The sequence below is a fragment of the Ostrinia furnacalis genome, unplaced genomic scaffold, assembly GCF_004193835.3.
Source record: "Ostrinia furnacalis isolate ACB-3 unplaced genomic scaffold, ASM419383v2 OfSCF7606, whole genome shotgun sequence".
NCBI classification, from domain to species: Eukaryota; Metazoa; Arthropoda; class Insecta; order Lepidoptera; family Crambidae; genus Ostrinia; species Ostrinia furnacalis.
In genome coordinates, this window is record NW_021137845.1 from 343107 (window position 1) to 366576 (window position 23470).

At 37.0% G+C, this 23470-nt stretch overlaps 1 protein-coding gene across 1 annotated transcript in view; it reads left to right on the top strand.

The window, feature by feature from the left end:
• Window positions 1-23470, top strand: part of LOC114365676 (nectin-4-like) — a 124935-nt gene that overhangs the window by 66899 nt on the left and 34566 nt on the right. The window lies entirely within an intron of this gene.

Below are 23470 nucleotides of genomic sequence, written 5' to 3' on the forward strand. Positions count from 1 at the left end.
GATGGAGAAACAAATTATATTGTTATGAGAGTGCTCTACTGCGCAGCATTTTTGTCAAGAGAAAATTCTATAACATTTTCATGTTGCGAACATATTTGTTTGAGACACCCACCGAGAGGCTATAACAAAAAATTAAATTAATAACCTGTGTAATCGAATGAAAAACATTTTTAATCAAGCCCCGTTCTTTATCAAAGAACGTTGCTCCAAAACAAAGAACCTAGAAATTTCATATCCGCAACTTGTGGGTAGGAAAGCCGTATAGTTAAATTATTTACAAAATGTAGAGCCACCGTCTTTTAATATCTACGGAGCGCTGCCAAAGGCTGTGCATTTATCGAGGAAATTTAATACATAGTGTGCGCGCACACGGCGCGCTGTCATCCAGCGGGAGCGGGGCGCGGGAGGCGGAGCATCGACCGCCGCACGCGCCGCGCCGCCCGTCGCTTCGGTCTATTTGCCGCCGCTCCGGCACCCGACCGCACGCGTCCACCCAGTTTCTTTGTAATCACAATTTAATTGTTTAACAAGTACATAAATGTCATGTTTTAAAAGAGTACTTCGTATCATTTACTTCTCCCGAACATTTTGGCGCCCCCGGGTGGGCGCGTGTCATCTCTCTTTCGCAAAACCGGTCGAGTCACGTCCACGCCACGCGATCTCGGAANTGCCGCCGCTCCGGCACCCGACCGCACGCGTCCACCCAGTTTCTTTGTAATCACAATTTAATTGTTTAACAAGTACATAAATGTCATGTTTTAAAAGAGTACTTCGTATCATTTACTTCTCCCGAACACATAGACCATACATCCTCAAGCGAACACAGCAGATCCATAATTTAATACGTTCGCGAGGCACTTAGTGTGAGAGATGGTATCAGAATAAACCACCAAATTATTTTGAGAAGCATTATCTTTGTGCTTTCTCTCTTGCATGCAAAGTACTGGATGTTTTGTGTATCACACAATGTTTGAGACAGTTAAGAAGCAAGTTAAGAATTCATAGATTAAACGAAAATGACAGAAATCTTCAGTTTAAAACTTCCAATAAAGATGGTAGTTTTTTTTTATTTTAGTCTTTATTGTATAATTGTGTTCCCAAATTCACACGAAACACAAAATTCATGACAAAAGTAGCAATAAAACAAACTAGCTTACCGTATGCAAAGGTGCACTATCTCAAAACAACACCTAAAAATCCACCCGCAGTCATAAAGAGGGAGCTCCAGAAACAAAAGCAGTAAGCACGGACGGAAGCCGGATGGGGATAATATCAAATTACTGTTTAGGACACAGGTTCCCAAAGGGTTTGCTTGGAATCCCCTTTCTTGAATGGCCCATATACCCTCGGGGGCAGCAGGTTAGGAGGGATATCTGATGTAATAGCAATGATTCGAAAATAATGTCTCGGATGAGCGACGATTATTGTTCCGAGGGTTAGGGTTGTTACTTTGGTTTGGGCTTTTTTGGCTCCTAGTACTTTGTTAGAGTACTGCTAATGAGTATTTTGGGCACCTAAATAGGTGTAATGTCAGAGCATTTCTACTTAATAGAGGTTTTTATCGTTATAATTTTATATTTCTCCATCATATTGACAACAAATCACAATAATCTAACTGTTTGAAAATTATGATTATATTATAAACTGTAAAACCAAAATAAAGCTTAGGAACTAAAAACAAAATTAATTAAAACTTCAACTAACACAAAGTTTTAGATACTGAAAATATTTCACTCCTCATAATCTGAATTCATGTCAAAATTCGTTGTTGAGTGCGGCCAACACATATTTCGATGTCAAAGTTAGACCCATTACAAGTTTGGCCATGAAATGTTTACGTCCTGTGTACAGCGCGGTGTTTGTGGGTTTATGGCGTTCTTAATTTGAGAACCGCTGCTTTAGAAGCTGCGAGGGACCGAATGGGCCGCAGTCACGAAACCACCAGCTGAGGTGGATGCCTGGACTCAGTTACGCTCGGAGAAAAGGTTAATTATACCCCGTGTGCTATAATTCTGCCAAAAGTAGGTTTTAGCGCAAATAGTTTGAAGATTTGCACAATTTACTACATTGTAGGCTGTAAATTGCTTTGGTTGTCCATAATCAAATGACATAATAATGCTAAGTATGACGTGTATGATTAAGTAGTCTACTTTGGTTTTAACTCTTTTGTGATTTTTTATTGGAAAAAAGATTGTTAAACGATATATTTACTACCTATCCTAATATATTAGCAAGGCGATCAAAATATCGTTTACTTTTACGACCGAAATGTTACATGAATTTAGCGTAAAAATAAAAATTAACATTTTTATCGACATTGTATACGCACGAAATAGTGGTAACACATTAATTCCAGACATCACACGCGGCGGGTAAGAGGGTTTTATTGAAAAAGCTGCCATTTCGCGTTTGAATTACAAATCACATCGCCGTTTTACTCAAAAGGAATGTTGATTTCAATTTGAAATATTCTAGGTCCGACCGTCAGGGTGGGGATTGTAATTATCGTTCAGAATTACGCCCCTGGAAAATATTTTTGAAACAACTTTGAGTGGCTTTTCGGTCGGCAAAGTTTAAGTTCTAAGTTATCTCCAAGTTTGGACGATGTGGCGGAATTTTAATCGATCTGTTTGCCCGGGAAATTAAAAATAAACAGATTTGCTGCCGGGTGCTTATGGTTTATAATATCATTGGTGGTTGTTGGTATTTTAGAATGGTATTGTTTTTAGTCTTCTATAATTTTAATTAAGCTCGTCGTGAAATCAGGAGATACTTTGAAGAAGCAACATAGCCTACACGGAATCATTATTCTTGTAATTATTCGATCATCTCAATGATCAAACTATTCTAAGAAACGAAATTATTTAAACAAATTCATTGTTTGATATCCTTGATTCAAGAGCGACTACTTATTCTATTAATAATAAATTGGCTTTTATAATTTTCTAGGCTAGACAATTACGCTGGCCTTTTCTTTCATATTCCAAGAATACAAGTACTTGTATTCTGATTCACAGAAATCACTTTATTACCAGCTAATGACTTGCCAATTGAAATACTTTGTAGGTACCTTAGGTTTAAAACCTCATTATGTTAATTTATAACCATTTGCTCACATATTAAACGCCGTTTAAACATTGTTAAGCAAATAAAATGAAAATGAATATTCAGGTAAAATTGACTTGTGTAAAACATTTGCATGCTGGTTCATATCTGGCGAATGTGTCCTCCTCCATTTCATTATGTAACATCTAATGTACCACATTCTGCAAATAAATAATTTGAATTTGAATAATAAGTTAGGTTAGGTATAAAACCAAAATCAGACCGAATCAGGTGCAAAAAGATCTGATGTTATTCCATTCTGTCCATAAAAAGTGCACGAAATAGTTTTTTTCCGGATTACCAACATTTACCGAGCTAGTTTAGCATTTTCTGTTTTAATGAAAAATCGCAAACAAAATACAAATCCCAGTGAAGCAGTGCCTGCATATAGAGATGCGCACATGTTGTGTAAAGGTCAAGTATAGACAGCACGTCAGATATTTTTTTGTTTCAAAACAACACCAAAATATTCCACTATGTTTAACCTCGACGTGCTGTCGCCCGTGCATCGAACGTCACTAAACAGCTTTGCCTTCGATTTTGGGACATAATATTATCCCACATCTTTCTTACTTTATACTTTTTACGGAGGAAAGAACATTCTGAGTTTTAGAAGTAAGGAAAAATATGAATATAACTATAAATAAAATAACTCACTAACTGACAAAATTATAAATACCTTTGGAAGTGATACAGCATCATCTGCTAGTCCCAATCGAAGCCAAGCTGGCACTATGCATACCTGAAAACAGACACAATATTACTTAAATACTTTTTTCGTTACATACACAATCACATGGGACTACAGCAGTTTTGAATGTTCATGTTAAACATCGTAACAGGTACATAAAATTTTTCCTCGTGACCAAACATTCCAGCTAAGTTATCTCCAGCTAGTGCAGCTGTGCAGTGATTTATCGGCGCGTCCCGGTTGCGCCGACTACCGACTACCGACAACACTAGCGCCCGGCGGTTGTTCGTCGGTATTTGGTGTTTTTCTTTGCGCGACAACTTCACACTTATAATGAAGTTCCCCCGATCCCACCGAGACGCGTATTTGCAATTTCTATAACGCGAAGTTTGCACCCGACTCTGACGTAATTACTTCGCAAACTTTCTGTTTATTTACGGCCCCGAAAATATTGTGGATATTTCGGATTACTTCAAAACATATTGTATTTCATAAAGATATACTTAAGTAGGGATATCATTTAGCATTTTCTGCGATATTTTAAAATGTATGAGAATGTATTATGGTACGAAAATAGACTAAATAGGCTATTTTCGTATTACCTAAACAAATCTTTCATTCATATTGTTGACGCTCAAAGATAAAAGCTTGTATTTGCATCTCGATTCACAACAATAAATAAAAGAACATCTCTTATAATAGCCTGGAGTGTCGTACGAGCACCCATCGGCACTCTACCTCCAGTGCACTCCCGTGCATAGGTATGAGGCGCCGCGACTCGCTGCACGGCGCTTCTTTGTTTCGTGCCGTTATTACATTCGTGGTTCGCAGCGAAAATTTCAACAAAATTTGCATTTTACTCGTAGACTGAGAGACAGGTATCCGCTGTGAATGTAATGGTATGTTTATTGCAACGCATAAAACCTAGTAGGACAACTATTATAACTATGTCAAACAAAGAAAGAGCTACGAAATCTGGTTCATTTAGTTATGAAGTTACCTTCATCTTTTAGGATATGAATAAGTAGACTCTTGTCGATTTTATCGCTTTTTATAGAAACTTTAATAGTTTGAAAAAAATCTTTACTTGCAATTACATTGTTAGTTATGCAAATCAAAGCAGGAACAAGTAGTCTTATTAACCGTAAGTTATAGGCACAGAAAGGTCCATTAATAATTTTTAAAAATTGTTAGTTTAATTTTATTGGCCCCTGGACTATAGTAGTAGAGGGATACTTCATACTAAGCGGTAACTCTTTGTTACAGCGAGAGTAAGTCCTTGTTGCGGGTCTCCTCCACGTTAAATAATTAGCTTTTATAAAATTACGGAGAAGTGAGCCATCCGCAGTCTGGGTCTTTTGAAAAAGTTAGGCAATATTGGCACTTGGTTTAGTGTTGCAGGTCTATGGGCAATAGTAATTTTATTATTTTGCGTAGTTACAATAGAATATAAAAACTATTTAGGTATTATATGCTAATTTTTAAGCTAAACGTCATANGAATTAGAAAGTCATACCTTTTCTTCAAATATACTAATAGCACTAGTTAAAAAATAATTAAATAAACTGAAGTATTTGATAAAAACTTTCATCCGGTTGAAACCACCAGGTGGGTGAAACATTCTTCTAAGCGGATCTATAACCATCATTTGCAGCGTAAACTACACCTTGTTTACTAGCCCTGTATATTTGCTGCTCTTATTTCTTTTGGCAATCAAGGCAACTGTATATTTTTAAAGCCCGCCTTCGCGATTAGGCTGTGTATTTTAATTGCTTATTCAGCGATAAGCCTTCAGCCAATTAGCCATTATACGGTAGAAAGTGAGCCGACCGGCGTGATTGTAGGCAATATATTAGTGCACGGAGCGCCTACTGCGAGTTTTTGTTGTTTGAGCGATAATTGAGAGGGTCTGGGACGTAAAAGTATTTTATTTTAGCAAAACACATGAATTTTGACATTGACGCTGAGTCTGATTTCAATTATAAGTTCACACCACACCCACACCATAGGCACAAAAAGAAGTGTAACTACTCTATTTTAGTATTTCTCTTTTTATTATTGTTTTTTCCTTTTACTCGTATTTTCTAAGCCCCCGTGACCATTCTTCTCGATCAACACCTCAAGAGAAGTGGGGATGGCTGAAAACCAGCGCCGTCTAGGGCAAGTAGTCCTTGGCAGCACAAGCTGAGCCACCTCCAGTTGCTTCCACCTTTTTAATATAAGTTTTTTTTGTAATTCCTTTTTTGTAAAGCAAGCAATAAACGATTTTTTATTTATTTATTTCAGTTTAATTTATCGTAACGGATCTACAATTCAAATAAAAAAGGGATTTTACGAAACATCCTTTCAACCTACGTTCAAATCGTCAAGTTTTTGCGGACTCAGCACCGCGATTCGTATGTCCACCCGGGTCTCGCCCGAACCCGATAATTTGCCAAATGACGATGAGCGACGGATCTTGTATTAGTTCGGGGGGTGTGGGGTAATGGGGAGAATTACCCCCTGATTGGGTGATCTGATTGACGGAATGTTTCTTGCTGAGGGCGCGTTATTCCGTTTTTCGGGTAATATTGATGTTTTCTCCTTTTTTTCAGCAGCTCAATCCTCTGTTTTCAGTCGGTTATACCTTCAGTTGACACCTGAAATACTTATGAACAAAATCAAATTAAATAGAGTCGTATCCATTCAACCGTATTTATACTTCGGTTAAACATATCAATCAACTGTGAAATTATTAATTATAACAAACTGGTTTAATAATTGATGGTTTTTACTGTCAAAACAATATACAAATTCACAGCAACACTAATGCTACAACGGTAACAAGTGCGATAACTTGTAACTTTAAACTTCTTGTACATTAAGTTCCTTTTCGACAAGTAAATTTTAAGTATCAACCTTCGTGCATAGGTATCATTTCGGGGTTATTTACTTTCTACCATGCGCTTTAATGATCGTATTTGCAATAAAAAGGCATTACTTAGTTAAGAACTAACTAAATAGATTAGGTCGAAAGCTCGCGTGTGAAGCAGGTGACCCTATATCATTGAGCTAGGCCTACGAAGTGTTACTTCATAAAGTTATTATAATTGACTTTCAGTTGTTTCTTTCTTTCTCAAACAATTTAAAAATAATAATAGATTTTTCTTTCGTTCTCATGTTTAGCACTTAGCTAGCAACACTTTTGTAATGTAAATGGGACTATCTACTATATGGAGAATCAAATAATAAAGAAAGTTCTTTGCTGTTGGAGTGGGCAACTAATATAAAACGATTTGCACGAATACTAAGTCGTGAGCAAATTATTATGAAAACTCACTCAAGTATAAGATTACACTGAACATAGATTTTGGACTGATTGGCTCAAATATTGAGACTTGGATTGGTGTGAATATTAAGCTTGAGTGCGAATCGAGCTTTGGGAGGTATCTCATAAAAATTGGTGTTTATCTACTGCATTAAATAAAAATAAACCTTATTACATAAATAAAAAAACGTTTGTTCAAAACTACATCCTGGGAAAAACTATTTTCTCAGAGTCACACCACCCTCGGGAACTCAGTACTTCCAGGAAAAGTAACGCAAAAAGTAGATAAGTAGCCCGGAAAGCAAGTAAAACAATCCATTTTTATTATTTACCTATCTTTTACATATTGAGAGTTTTTCTACGTACAGTATCGAGCAATATTGTGGGGGCGTATCTACTAGAATTGAGTTAGCCCTAAGTGAATTGATGTCGACGTTTAACGAAACCGAATTAAGTTTCGGTAATTACGTTCGCCGCTATTGTTATTTAATTTGCTTTGTTGGTGGTAGTTTGTTTGCGATGCTTTAGATTGAATATGAATAATAATTGAACGAAATTATCGTTTTTATTTATTCAGAATCAAATTTTAGTGGTCGCTAAGTTATGAATATATTAGTATTGTTTTGTCTGCGAGCTAGTGGTCTGAAACGTGACAAAACAATAGAAATTACCTATCAAGTTTTCATTCCTTTTTGTTACGGTATTTTCTCAAAAAACATTTATAAATAAACTGACAGTCGTTTGATATAAATAGGTTTTTGATCTACTTGAAGCCCGCGACTGTTTAAGTTTCCATTTACAACTTCTTATACATCACTGTTACTAATATATTTTTACTTTTGTTCACAGGTAATTTAATTAGAGGCAAATATTCTAACACACAAAGACAGTGAGTAATGTAGGTAATACCTATTTTAATTAAATGTATGAATGAAACCTTTTGCCTGGCAGTTCCATTATGCCCGAAGCGCTACAACTAGACTTGGGTTTTAACTTTAGATTTTGTCATTATTATTTATATTCTTTCAAAATCCATTTACCAATGAACTCAAAAGTTGTTTTCCCAACCTTTAACTGAGTTTTGAAGACTGGCGTACTTTCAAGAATATCTTAAGTCCCGCGGCATCGAAATCATCACTCAATATCGCTCACCACACTCAAAAGGTTTCCATCGGGAAGTTAATAGAATTATCTATAATAACACTCTAATCCGGCTTTAGAAAAGTCCGCTTGGCGGCGCCACCGTCTGCGGACAATGCGATGACGTCACCACCCAATATGGCGACTGGATAATCCTCACCGGGCTACGGATGTATTATGTTAATTTTAATGAAGCTGTGTTGGCTTATCATTCTTTACACTCGGGATGGTTTCATTGCGCGGCTTTGCCTGATGGCTGCTCGCTGGCTTAAGTGAACTACGTGTTCAAAATAAACGCTGATTAAGCGTAAGTGTTTTAGCAATTGCACAAATGGGTGCGCTGGAGTTAAAGATAAAACGAGCATTTGAGTGTTTAAAAGGCCACGCTTGGTATCTTTTTACAAAGCGACGTTAACGAATTCAGCACGGCAACACGATATCATTCAACAATATCTTTTTGCTTTTTAGGTCGGCTTTTTTATAAGTGATGAACTTTATAACAAGTCTCTTTAACACGTGCTAGGTTTAGGTAAACTTTATTGATGTACCTACTCTCAATACATATTTGTATAGCAAATTTGACTGTTATTATTTGAAAATTGTTATTTATAGGTTTGCATTTTCCTTAGTTCGTTGGTCAGTCAACAGGTTTCGCCAGTGTTATGTCATATTACACTTACAGCCAAGACTTTATGATTTGCTCTTGCAAATCCACTCTGTTACTTGCAAAGCAAGCCAAGGGCCGAGGGTCAAATCAATATGCATCCCCTGGAGATCGGGGTGCGAGATATCCGCATTCCACACCTACACTACTGCCCCACCACAAACTGCCCCCGAGGGGTTATCTGAACAATAAAATTTGTTTTGTAAAGTTCATTAAGAATAAATTTGCAACATCGAAAATAATTTAAGAGATGAGAACAATAAAGCATAGTAACACGGTATCTTTCATGAAAATTACTTAAAAAACTAATTTTCAAGTTTAAATAACTTTACCGACCGAATTTTTTGTTCCAGCGTTCGTTTTAAGGTGAATCCAAAGTCAGTATTAAAAATGATCGTGTATCATTTTCGTACAAGATTTATGAATTAAGGGTCTAATCACTATGAGCTACCTTCATTTATCTTGAAAGATAGGCCGATCAACCAAACTTGGTTCAGCATGAACTTTGAACATATGTTTAGGTGAGTAGCATGACACGAAAAGGTTTACAACTTTGATTTGTATTCAGCACTTTAAGAAATGAATATTAGTGAGGATGAGCAAAATATTAAGTACATAAGATCTGAAGCTATGTACCTTGTGGAGTACAAAGCTACCGCCCGTATTCACAAACATTACCATGAGGTCTCACAATGCGCGTGAACGCACAGGGTGACACACGAACCAATCACAGAGCTCTATTCAAAGCTGTGCGTTCGATTTGCTGCTTCACTTAAACAAGCACAAGCATTTGTGAATACGGGCGTACCTGGTTTGAATGTTTGCTGGTTCGAATTCCTCTAGTGTAATTTTTCAACTTTTTAATAATAACTTAGTAATATCTGGTAGCCGTAGTCAGTTTCCTAGTTCCAGCGCTAGTTATTAATGGGATAGCTATATTTAATTTACTAATCCGACCCTATATACGACACACTACCGAATTCTGTATACCTTTATTACCTCCAAACATACTTTATTCCCAAAATACCCTGTAGATGTAAATAGCGATCGCACAGATTAAACGTCTGTCCTGCCTAGGGTCGGGTCGCCCTCGGGACGCCGGCTACGTGACTAGATTGCTAGGTAAATCTTGAATCCAGCAAAAAAGACTCGGCAAAAAGAATGCTTGAATTATTAAAACGAGAACTTTTATTGTACACTGTATTTTTTTAGACACACTCTTTCTATCAATCACTGGGAATACAATATTAGAATATTTATTAGGGTTTTAGCATTTTAAATGCTAAATCTATTTCAAACATGATTTTAATCTTGATAGAGTCGAATGCTTTTAATATTTAATAGGCTTTGTTGTTATTGGTTGCAAAAAATATTTTTATCAGCTTAGGTATCAGTAAATAAATAACGTATTGAACAGTCTTCAACAAAAGAAGCAATTCCCCAAAGTTCACGTTACGCTCGAATACAAAAGGCCTCAAAACCTTTAGGTTCAAAGGTTTAATATAAAACTTTAAAAATACGTTAGCTAAAACCCTCAAAAGTTCCTCTCGGCAAAGACCGGTGAGAGTGGAACATTCGTGCGGGCAACTTGCGGAACAAACCTTTATTGAACAACTAATATCCGGACTTGGCCGCGGTTGAAATGCACCCGGTTATGAAACACGCAGAACGCGTTTACGGACAAATACCAAAATGTAGGTGGGAGCAGCAGCGCTCTTTCGCAAAGGGGAAAATCAGACTAGCTAAAAACAATAGTTAACAGTTTGAAATATTGACAGCAGTAAGTGTGTATGCATGTACAGCGTCATACGTGACCCACAAATTGACGTCTATCAAATACTGTACATGAACATACGAGTAGATATACTCTATCTAACCACTTTCATTTATCGCTGTAGTCAGTGCGTGTACCAGATTCTTATACCTACAATCTATGTATTTATAGACAAAAGAAGAACATCATTTTATTAAGACACCAAGGTGACTCGAGCTATTTTATGATACCTTTGTTCGAGGTTTTACACGAATAGAGCTATCAAAAGACATCACGTGGACCTCCTTCACGTTCGTACTTTGCGTGTACAGGCAGGAAGGGATAACCCACTTCGGTCTAGATTTGTTTCAGCCAGTTTGTAGCCCAATGACTGTACAAAGCGCTCGCCGCGGCTAAAGCGGCACCGTGTTTGCAACTCGGAGTTTAGTCGATTAAATCGACTTTTAGTCGATTGCAAATTTGGAACTTTGCAATGGCAACAGTGAAAGTTTGTTTGTTACTTCTTGCTCTGTTTTAGTCAAACAAATCGGATACCTACTTGGCAATTATTGGCATTAAGTTCGTTAGAACTTTTGCTGAAATCCTTTCAATAGTTTTAGTAACTTTTTAGTAAGTACAAAAGGTTTCAAGAAAACACCAGCTCTATAAAACCCTTTCTGATGTTCGTCAGTTTATTTGTAAATTACTATCATACACACACAGTGCACGATTAGTTCTATTAAATAGGTGCGTATGATAATGTTAGAATACGAAACATGACACGGATAGGTATTTCACAATATTGAATAGATGCCGGTGCATCTACAGACTCGGTAGTCCGTCAAATTAATCTGCTTAACAGTGACCTCAAATAACCCAGATAAAGGTGGATTTTAGAAGGCACATCCTTATAAAACAGAATAGACTATTTCTATACTCCACCTCGGCTTTTGTTGAACTTCGATTGATGACAGCATCGCGCCCTAACTTCGCAGCCGATGCTTCAGAATGCACTCGCGCGGCTTCCCCTTGTTTGCAACTACATTCGTTTAGCCGGTTGTAGCCTCGTTTCTATTGTAGTAGTGGTAGCTATCTTGTGGCCTACATTCTAGTTTCTATTTTACAGAACTTCACTTATTATGAAGTCAAACTAATCGATGAAACCTTTGCTGGAACTTATCAAAGCTACTGCTTTAGGTGCTAATATTTAGAATTATTTACACTAATAATACAAAGCTGGTGAAGGTCGCGGGAAGCACCTGGATGCGGGTAGCGCAGGACCGGTCTTTGTGGAAATCCTTTTTGTCCAGCAGTGGACGTCATTTGGATGAAAGGAACGAATTTAATTCTAGATGCAAGTGCAAATGAAAGTTTTCTGGATAAATTATTCAAATTTTGTTATTAGGCTGTTTTGCCTTGTTAGCTTTTTGTCCGAGTCACATAAGCGCAACATTTGGCTCATATGCCCGCATTTATTTGCATATTAACGCGACGTCATTTTGTCGGCCATGTTATATCGCCCATTTGTTAGTCAATACGTCACTCATAACTCGACGACTTTGTTATATCATTTACAAACTAAATGGCTTTCACTGATATAGTATTATGCCATTATTTTGTAATGGATGATGATGTGGTAATACAACGAATTGCTTATTTAAAACGACAATGGAAAATTAATAGCTTTATCAATGTTTATCAGTATCTTTTCAACAACTAGGTAAGCCTGATAACTAATATTAGCAATTAGCTGTCTCTTTACAACTTTATATCGTGTATTTGTTGGTTTAGTTAGATTAACTCTTCAAGTTCATAATGAAAACGCAATCAAAGCTACACAGCTACATATAAATATTTCGATGCAACCTTGATGCTTAGAAAATCAATAGTCTATGAGGCAATAGACTTTTAAATCCGTGATAAAATAGTGTGCACCTGAAAAAGGGGTACAGAATTTCAATATTTGTGGTAAACACGTAACGTGTCGGCAACACGCCGCAGTAACTTGCGCTGACAGCTCGCCGCCGACCTTTTGTGTTTGGAGCTTAGGATTTGCCGAATCCGCCAGGCACCTTCCAATATCAAATTCGATATGTCTCAATTCTCCGCCGAGGAAAATACAATAGACGTCATAGCCTTCTCCATCTCAGCTTACTGTGATACCCTGCGAAGAGATTGATTTTATTTTGAACAAATAATCCATCAAACCAGGGGTGTCGGTTTAGGATTTCAAAATATTATAGTCTTCTCTAAATTGCTCAATTATCAAGTACCTTTTTAAACTGCGTGTATACTGTAATCCTACCAACATATTTCACTTTTTTTTAATATGAGGTTTTGATGCCTTGCAGAAGGATAGCACCTTTTTTCTCCAGGCTTTTGTTATGCCTTGCAAAAGGTGCTATTGGATTACTTCAGTTGCAAGACGGTGTGCTATTTTTGGGGTGAGTTGGATTACATTCTATTTAATTATCACTTCACGGGATTTATTGCAACCATATCTATTTTAACGGTAAATAAAATATTTACCCTCCCGACGACGTTTCGGCTCGGTTGCACGAGTCATGGTCGAAGAGTTATTTACGTATTTTATTTATTTTTATAGAGTTATTTATTTATATTTACGTCAGTGGTACAGTCAGCCCGACAAACTACACTAACAGTGTTCGGGTTTGTCTGAGACGGCCTAGAACGCGATTTGTACTTCGTTATCACCGGATTCCACGCTGATGATAGGTTAAATCCATCTTCTCGATTGAAATTTTTTATGCTTTTTAATTTCAATGGCTTCACGTATCAACCTAACATGGTAATGCCTATCAGTTGAGAGGATTTTCGGGTCAAAACTCAATTTGAATTTACTAAATTAGATAATAATCTTGTTTGACGTGACACAAGTTTCATGGCGTGAAACATAATTACGATATGATTTTATCTTAATATATCAAATCAATAGCTTTACATTTTTGTTTGTGTCAATCACTCCACAGTCGTGGTATTACACTGTAAATCAGTTTCCGAAGAGCGTGAGGCCATCCGCATTCAATAACAACCGCGACGCGATCGATGGGCCTATTTCATACATAATTTAGAGGGTAGAGGGTTGTGAGGAGTGGTGAGCGGGGTGAGAGTAGTTAAGTGTTAATCACATTATGTAGTGTTTCAGAAGATAATGGTTTTATTTTTAAAACGCGGTTTAAGTGTCGGGGCTTTGTGATTAATCCTATTGAATTATGGAGAAATATTATTGAATGCTGGTATAAAAATTCATTAATCGCTAGCTAGAATATAAGCATCTTCTTATCACTACATATTATAAAACAAAGTAGCTTTCCTGTCTGTCTATCCCTAAGTATGTATGCTTAGATCTTTAAAATTACGCAACGGATTTTGATGCGGTTTTTTTAATAGAGAATGATTCAAGAGGCAGGTTTTTGAGTATAATAATTCATTTTATCTGTGCGAAGCAGGGGCGGGTCGCTAGTAAAGTATAAAAGATAGTTTTCCAGTAATAGGTTGCTTTTGGCAAATATGTAAAATCTAACCAGATAGGCCTCCATATTATATTCTATTCAATTCCATTCACAGACGCGTTTTTGGCACCCACACTTTAATAACTAAGTCCTTTACATGGAACATTTGATTGACACGGCCGAGCGAATGTACGCGCCGCTTTGATCTGCAATAAATAGCTTTGGAACGTATTCGCACTCGCGGAAGTTCAAACCTGTAGGTGCGCTTTGATGCCGGCGTTTGAGCGGGAGGTGACCATGGATATCCGTAACCGTAACCGAAACTATCGGATATCTGAAATAAAAAAAATATCCGTAACCAAAACCGATTCAAAAGTTTCGGATAAAGGCGGAGTCTGAATCTTTTTTTTTATATTGGTTACTTGTCTGGCATTCCCTGGCACCATCTAATATCCCCACCTGTTTTACCTTTATCATAGGTGTCGTCATAGTACATAAAGTGGCTATGTGGGTCGCGCAGCATCTTGCTATCTGAATTTTACCTTTTTAAAATTCTAATATACGAAATTATACGAAACTTTCGGATAATCCGAAATGATTTCATATCCGTAACCGTAACCGAAACTGGTAATAAAATTATACTAATATCCGTAACCGTATCCATAACCGGAACTTCCTTAACATACCTGAGGTGACCGCTTCAAAAGTGCGCGTCACTATTCGCAGCTGACTTTGACGGCTGCTGGTTTGGATTTATTATTGTTTGTGCAGTAGATATTGCAGCTCTTATAAGCATTTTGAAATCGCCATTTTGTATCGTATCAAATCAATAAAATGTAACTGTTTTTCTACGTGTCAACAAAAAAACTAACTGGTTCTTGATTCGCAATATTGTACTGGATAACATCAACCCGACTAAGTACGTATTCAATTATTAAATCCTATTGAAAGAGTAGGCGATGTGAGCAAAGTAACAAAACTTGTTCAGGAGATTCTAGACAATCGATAAAACCTATATATATTGCTTTCAGCGGTGGTCTTTGTACGTAAGCTCATTGCTTTGCCGGCAAAAGAAGGCCAATATCGCGCATGTATTCAGTTGTAAACGAATTAAGCCGCGATGATCACGGCGCCTTACAAACGGCCGGCGCAAACTGTAGATTAAGAAAGATTTATTCGTGTTCATCATGCAAGCTAATTACTTTTTAATTGCCAGTTTTCTCGCCGCCCATTACACTACCGTTCATGGGAATTTATAAAATGTCTTCAGTAGTTCTGCGTTCGCCGTTTCAGCAGCAATTAATTTCCGCATTCTAAAGTTAATTATCAAGCACTTATTTAGGTAAGTTTTCAGCCCAAAATATGTGCAGCAAACCTAAACAAAGATATAAACGTAGCAATAAAAGATGATTATTAGATAACAGCAAAAATACTTTTAACAGCTGCCCATAATGGCTGAACATATTACATTCCTAATGGATCTCCTCTTGAATCCTGATGAAAACCTCCTGATTTAGATTCAAAGAGTTTTTGTAATCTCGATGAATTTTCTTCTCGTGGCTTGAAGTTATGATCACTAACTAATAGCTATTAACGTCCTGAAACAAAGGCAGGGACAATTTTTTGGATGTAGGTGTAAGTAATTTACTTATTCATTTAACTTCACCTGCATTCAAAACCTTCACATCTATTCCAAAATGTTAACAACGAACATCGAGAAATAAATATATAAATATCCTTGGACATTTTACACTACGCCGCTAGTTCCAAACTAAGCAAAGCTTGTACTATGGGTACTAGACAACGGATATAAATATACGAAATACTTTTTTTTTGTAAATACATACATATTATACATATAAAACACCCAGACCCGTCACAGAAATTAAATATCATCATTTCAATTTCTGCCCGACTGGGAATCGAACCCGGGACCTCTCGGCATAGTAGTTCGTTCTGAACCACTACACCAAACGGCCGACTAAAATAAATATTATCGTATCAATGGAAAGGATTGATATGGTGCATTGAAGCACGATAAGGTAATATCAATTTTCGTTCAGTCTACGTTCTTTTACTTCGTAGCCTACAATCGACTACGAAATCTGCTACGACTTTTTTCTGCTAAGGCCTGTCTACGCCGCTCTACATAGGAATTAATCAAATCACTATCGTGATTTTATAAAACTTCTCCATTCCCATTCCGGGAAAGAAAATCGAACAAAATAATGTCCAGCTAAGGTATACGAAATAGGGACGATATCCGACACAAAATAACGTTTTAAACTGAAGCGGGCAACATGTGCAACGTCGTTTCCAATTTAAAACGAATTACAAGAGACAAGTTGCTATTGATTTGATGGCGCCTGATCCCGGTTCGAGGAATTCTCTTCAAATGTGTTCCGTTCAGAGAAAAGAGCAGTTCAGCTTTGTTGATGTCAACAGTTCTAATTTGTTTCTCTCGCTTCCTTTTCGCCTAAGCTTCTACTGGTCATTACTTTTGCTTTATACCTATTACCCAATATTTGGTTTTGACGTTTTATCGATGATGTTTAATATTTCGGCAAATACTTGTATACGGTTTTGTAGTCACAATAATCATACGACTCACAATCTAGAATTTGGCTTCCATTATCTCCCTAGATAGTAGATCCGCTATTGTAAAAATGGTTATAACTGAAACATTTTGAGTAAAAGTTTAGAAAAAATCCTTTACGTAACACACAAACATTTGAACATTAAATATTTCCCAACTTATTCTCACAATACGTTCACGGTGAGCGCTGCCATAATGCACGATAAGCATTCCGCGGCAAATACTTCAAAAATTCACTCATGCGCGTTTTAATGCTCAAAGGCTTATGAAAGATATTAAGCCCTGAATACACGGGATATGTAGGCAGGCGCAGGTACACGAGATCTCGCAGCGCTGAGATTGTCTTGTGACGTCACGAGCTGCAGCTATAAGCCAACTTTGCAAAGTTTAATTACAAAAGTAGCAGAACGTACCATGATGGATCCAGCACGTCTGCGCGTAGCTTGCACACAACAGCAAGTCGCACAATGTCGCATACATGCACTGGTCTTTTATTAAAGTTTCNAAAAGTTTCGAGTATCTACTGTACAGTCTACAACACGACAGACTTTATACCTTCTATATTTACATTCTGTTGCAAAATAGCACTTACCAACGTCACAACACAAGTAGCGCGTTTTATTTTTAGCTCGTCATGAAACAAAACTCAAGTATAGGTAAGTTTCAAGGTTCAAATTGAAATTCATCCATTCATAAATCACAATAAGGTTCATCAATCACTTTCAAAATATACTCAAAGCAGCTACACTAATTTTATAAACCTTACACACTTAAGCTCAGTTGCACCATCTTACTTTAAAACTTTAAAAAACATCAAAAATCTGTTAAACTCCATACAATTAAACACCGGTTATCGTTAAAGTTGCGGATGAGTTGCACCACCAAACTTTAAAACAATAGAAGCTCATGTTACAAATGTTTTAATAATCATTTAATGACGAGATTTGATAGCGTGAAATGAGCTGGTTCTCCTATTCGAGCCATGCCCCGAACAAATTAGCTCTGGCTTTGCATAATTGTGCTTGTAGAATGGCACAGCTCATGTAAAAAGCACGTTCCCTTTTCCACTTAATTAGAAATCTTCTTGTTTTAGTTCCATGGCAAGTGTGTTCGTGTAATTTAATGGATGCGCAAACTTTTTGACAGACTTTATTAGGCTGGGTTGCACCATCTTGCTTTAACTTTGACAAACGTCAAACATCTGTCAAACTCCATAATAAAACACATCAGAGAGAGGAATTCGTTTTCGTTTATCTTTTTATCAGCATAATTTTCTTCTGTGGATTAACTATAGAAAATTACCATCACTTTCATTGAAATTATGCTTCATCCTCGTTATGTGTAATAAAACGCCCTACAGGCTAAGTGGTTATTGTGAATTACTATGTCTAACAATGTAACTTGAGTTTTACATGTATTATTAATGTAGAAACTTCTTGACTATGTAACCCCAGGCCAAATTGTTACAATTCATTTAACTATTGTTCAAAATAATTATGATTGCATTACGAGTATACTTTGCCTAGGAAAAAAGAATTTTAAACCCTTTTACAAATGTAACCGGCAGAAAAAAGACTATATTGAAGCATGTGAGTTGTTTTGATAAGTTTCGACGTGAAATGTGTTGTAAGGGTGAGTTTCCACTATTGTACAACTGTAGTACGATAATATGTTTTCCAATTATCACCATCACACACAATTGTTATCATTGTTATCATCTATGATCATCGTCCAATAGAATCGGAATCGTATGCTGATACGATGGCATCATCATCATCATCATTTCAGTCACAGGACGTCCACTGCTGAACATAGGCCTCCCCCAATGACTTCCACATCCCACGGTTAGTAGCGGCCAGCACCAGCACCTTCCTGCTACCTTGGTGATACCAACGATAGATATTTTCTTCCAAATTAGACTTTCACTCTTCCAATGTACCAGCTCTCAACGTCGATTGATGGCCACCAAAGCATGGTCCAATTTTAATCAAAATTTGTAACCCCCGTAACGCAGGAATGAATCACCGAAGTCGTTCATGTTTCACGCTCCCGACACTCGTCCGCTCGCCGGGTGAGACGTGAACAAATCGGCCGCAGTCGACTGCTGTATCTTTGGATTAGGCCGACTACTCATTGGCTGTGAAGCCATGTAATGATATTCCTAATGATCGAAATCGCTACATGTTCATAGCATATTTTTAAACACCTACTGACTGACTTAGTACGACTGCCTTAGCGAGATAGTATCCACATTGAAAGCGTATTGTAGAGTTATATTGATCTTTAAAAGATTTATTTCTCAGTAAGAAAAAAATATTCAAATTTTTTAGAGGTATCATGACGCGTTGAAATAAGGCATAGGTACACCTACCTTACCTTGCCTTAGTCGTTAGAAGACGTCATGTTCTACAGGCAAATATTGTGTGAAAATGAAAGAAAATCTTGTAGGAATAGTAGTTAATTTCGACATTTTTAAGATCACTATGCAAATTCTATGGCTATGGCCATATGACAACTTTATAGCACCTCACCCGTCGTGGCAGCCCAATATGTTGCATTGCCGTCGCTCGGGCAGTGAGGAGTCGGCTTTAGCAACATATTTAATTCAGGGCACAGAGGCGATATCGTTAGGGCGGCCGTGCTCGGCGTGGCAAGTCTCGCTCAGCTCATTGCGTCTCTTAGCAAATTGACGATGATCCTGTCACATCCGATTTTTTTATAATGCGCCTCTTTTTTAAAGTAGGCTGCTTTTATCTTTTTGATAAAACACTCCTGTTTGATATTGATAGTAACATTTGAGTACACTTTTGTTTATAGAAATTGACTGATGAAAGAATCTATGATGCTCCTAAGATTATACGTGAGCTGGTTAGCATTAATTGGAATACAAGAGAAAAGAAAAGTATTGAGCTCAGTGCAACACCCCGCCGATTGACAGGTTAAGGTGTTATCTCTTTTCATTTCACTGGCACGTGACGGTGGACATAATTAAAATTTAATAAACATTATCTGCAGGTACTAAATAACGAATAAAGTTATTTCAGCTACTTATGACGTGGAGTATTATTGAAATTTTAATATTACAACACTTTTAACATTCATCCATCAGAATGCGCGTTCAATTTATTTAAACATTGATTTATTTGAGTTTGTTTAGCAAATTAATAGTTGAAACTGCAATAATTCTGTCCGATCATCTCGTTAAGGCAGGATTTGTTTTAGGAAAAATCAATAGACATTGTTTGTTTGCGGTTACTAATGAAGTTACAAAATATACAATTCAGTTCGTAGCGTGTGGGTGGCAATCACATTGATACGAATTAGTCACGTAATAAGTATTTAAGATAGCACGTGTTTATTACTCGTACACACTGTATTTGATTTATCATCCAGCGCCTTTCTGCTACCTTTATGAGATCGTCGGTCCACCTTGTGGGTGGACATCCTACGCTGCGCCTCATAAAGGTAGCAGTAAGACACTGGATGCACCGGACAGTACCACCGGAAACATGTTTAGCAGAGAACGTCCTATGGCTTAAAAGATGACGATTTTCGATATGAAAAGATATTTAATTATATTTATTTTTTGTTAAAAATATGTATATTTCATTTCAATTCCGGGTCTCTCATGCTACCTGGGAGCAAATATAAGATTTTAAATACTTTTTCCTTCTGAGGCGCAAAACCAAAAACATTTACTAAGGCTTAATATTGTTGGTGTAAAATTAAATTGTCGCTATCACCCTAATGAAATTTGTTTGAATACATAACAGAACACTTCCACGCGACTGATCTGCAATTAGTATAATTTCAAGTGACAAATTGAATTTTGGCAATATCTGCTAATCCAGTTGCTGAACTCACTGATTCGATTCCAATGAATTACTATGAGTAGCGATCATTGGATTTGCATCATCGCTCTGTGGAGGACTGGATATTTGCTGATTTATGCGTTATTGTTAGCCATTTATCTAAATTAATCTTGTTTTAAGCAGGATTTAGTTGTATTGTTCATGTTATTTTATGGTTATCGTAACATTATTCACTTACTTACTTATCATACGGATCATAAATTTAAAGTTTGTCAATAACATAATCTGACGATCTGGTGAAGGTCGCGGGAAGTACCTGGATGCAAGCGGCGCAGGACCGGTCTTTGTGGAAATCCTTGGGGGAGGCCTTTGTCCAGCAGTGGACGTCTTTCGGCTGAAACGAACGAACGAACGAATAACATAATCACCCATCGTTTATTTTCCTCTCTCCTTGCTACTTGAAGTTACTCGTAAAGGTATTTACTGAGCAGGCGTACTCTATCTTAGATCTCATCATCATTTACCATCAGGTGAGATTGAGACTCTTCTAAATAAGAAAAATACTCCGTTTTGTTAAAAAAGCAATCGAGGGATGAGGAACTTTTTCAAGATCAAAGTCAAAATTTCTTTATTTGTTTAGACTAATAAATAGTTCTTACAAATCGTCATTTTGCTCTTAAGGAGCCTCTACATGTCTCATAATCTTTTTAACCTACCAGCGCTTCGAAACCAACATTTGGCAAGTGCTGAGAAGAAGCGCCGCAACAAACTCAGTCACTTATTTAATAAGTCTGTTTTGTTTAGAGAGCTCGGCTGTAAATGATCATCATCCATTTTTATTTGAAGGTCCCCCTCCATTACCGGGCCCTCCTCACACATTCGTTTCCTCTATCTCGCCTCCCAGCGCCGCGCCTCTCATTAACGGACACAATAAGTTCATAATTATGAAAATTAGCCCCTAATGAGTCCATTTAGAATTCTAATACATGTGCATACATGAGACACGAGTATTACACGTTTGGTAGGGTTGTCGTCTATTTTAGGATCATTAAAAGGATCCATAGGGTTAGATTCAAAACGTGAAATTTCAATGTATATTTGTTTTGTGTGTGTAGTTATTAAAATATATCATACAATTATTACCAAGAAATTCTATAAAGTATTTTTAATTTAGTCTTCACTGCCTGTTACTTTAGTTGCTTGTTTTATTGTCTTTCTTTATTTTGAATAAGTCTTCTTTCCAGTGATTCTTTTCCAGGACCAAAATGTAAGTCATGAAAATACATTTTATAATTACAATTTGTAACTATAAAAGTTGTCGCTCATCTTCTTTTGAGTCTTCCTACAGCCTATAAACAATTTAGTCATACTCGTGCATGTGATCTTTTTATTTTCAATAAAAATTTAGGTAGTTTTCCAGTTGCTGGAGTCAGCAGCCCTGGTATTACGTTACGTAGTTAGCGCAAATGTTGCAAAAAGCATAAATCGCGATCCGGAAGCCGGGACAGGCGATGCATCATGTCTGGCCCGGGATTGGAACCTTCGTGCCGTATGAACTCGCACAAAGACAATGCAGAGCAGGAATACTCGTACCTATTTTACAGATTAATTAATAAAGAGGACATTTTAGACAAAAGCACGCATTACCTCTCTAATGCTGCCGAAATTTGTTGACAATGACTAGAAGGGGTACTGCTACCCCTTCTAGTCATTGTCGTTAACCGAGCATGCTACGATCACAATATTACGTATAAGTAATATGAGAAATTATGAAATTGTAAGTCTAAAATTTCGAACCACTAAGTAAGTTCTTTTGCCACTTAACTTTCTTTTGCAACTACATGTAAATTGACTTGAGACAATAACAAAAAAAATAAATATTATCTAATAAGTCTCGTTCTTTTGAATTCATACCTATTTATTTATAGATTAGTCAATGACTTCTGAAAAACTCTGCAGAGATCAAATTGAATCTTCTTCCCAGATAAGATTCTTCTTACTATGAATTCTACTTAGGAAACAATTATTTAAATGTCCTTCTGCCAATCTATTGGCTGAATAGTGATTCATAAGCAAGGCGTTTGGAAACTCAGTAGAGTTCATAATTTAGTACATAACAAACTTTGACAAAAGGTTAAAATAAACGCTCGACTACTCGATAGTCTCTCCTCCTTTCTACCTACTACAAACTAAGGCTGAGTTGCACCACCTAAAATGACCGTAACTTTAACGATAACCGGTGTTTTTTTGTATGGATTTTGACAGATTTTGACGTTTGTCAAAGTTAAATAAGATGGTGCAACCCAGCTTTAGAAATCATCTTCCCGTATCCCCATTTCCTTACCTTTGTGTTTTTCATTTTCATATTTGTTTATCAAATATGGCGACACACAGCGGAGCTGTTGAATTGCAAATTTAAACGCGTCCCTGGCGATGCCGACGACTTGCAGCGGTGATTCATTCATGTATGAAAACGTTTGAGGGCCACCGAGGCATTGTCGACCTTAGCACGTTGTCTCAAGAACGCGCCGCAACTTGTAGCACTAATACCAGGCCTCNGAACTTTAGTTTAGTAAAAGATTCAGAATCTCAAATCGCTTATTTTAAAAATAAAACCATAATTAGAAAACGAATAGAGGTAACTTTGGGAATTTATTCTATCGAGTCAACTTCATCAAATCGTGTTTCCATCCGTTAATAGCCCTAGAAAATATCCTCAACTATGCCCAAAAAAAATCTTAGCCTTTTATTTTACTGTTTAGTACCTCAAAAATGAAAAATGAAAACCGCATTTTCGCCATTTTCTCTGTTACCCGGCCTTAATGAAATAAAACGCGGCCATAACAGCGTATAACCAGTATAACACTTGAAAATTTCGACAGATTCATCCAGTGTCTAAAGTAGCTCATTTGAAAGAGCAGTCGCCCGG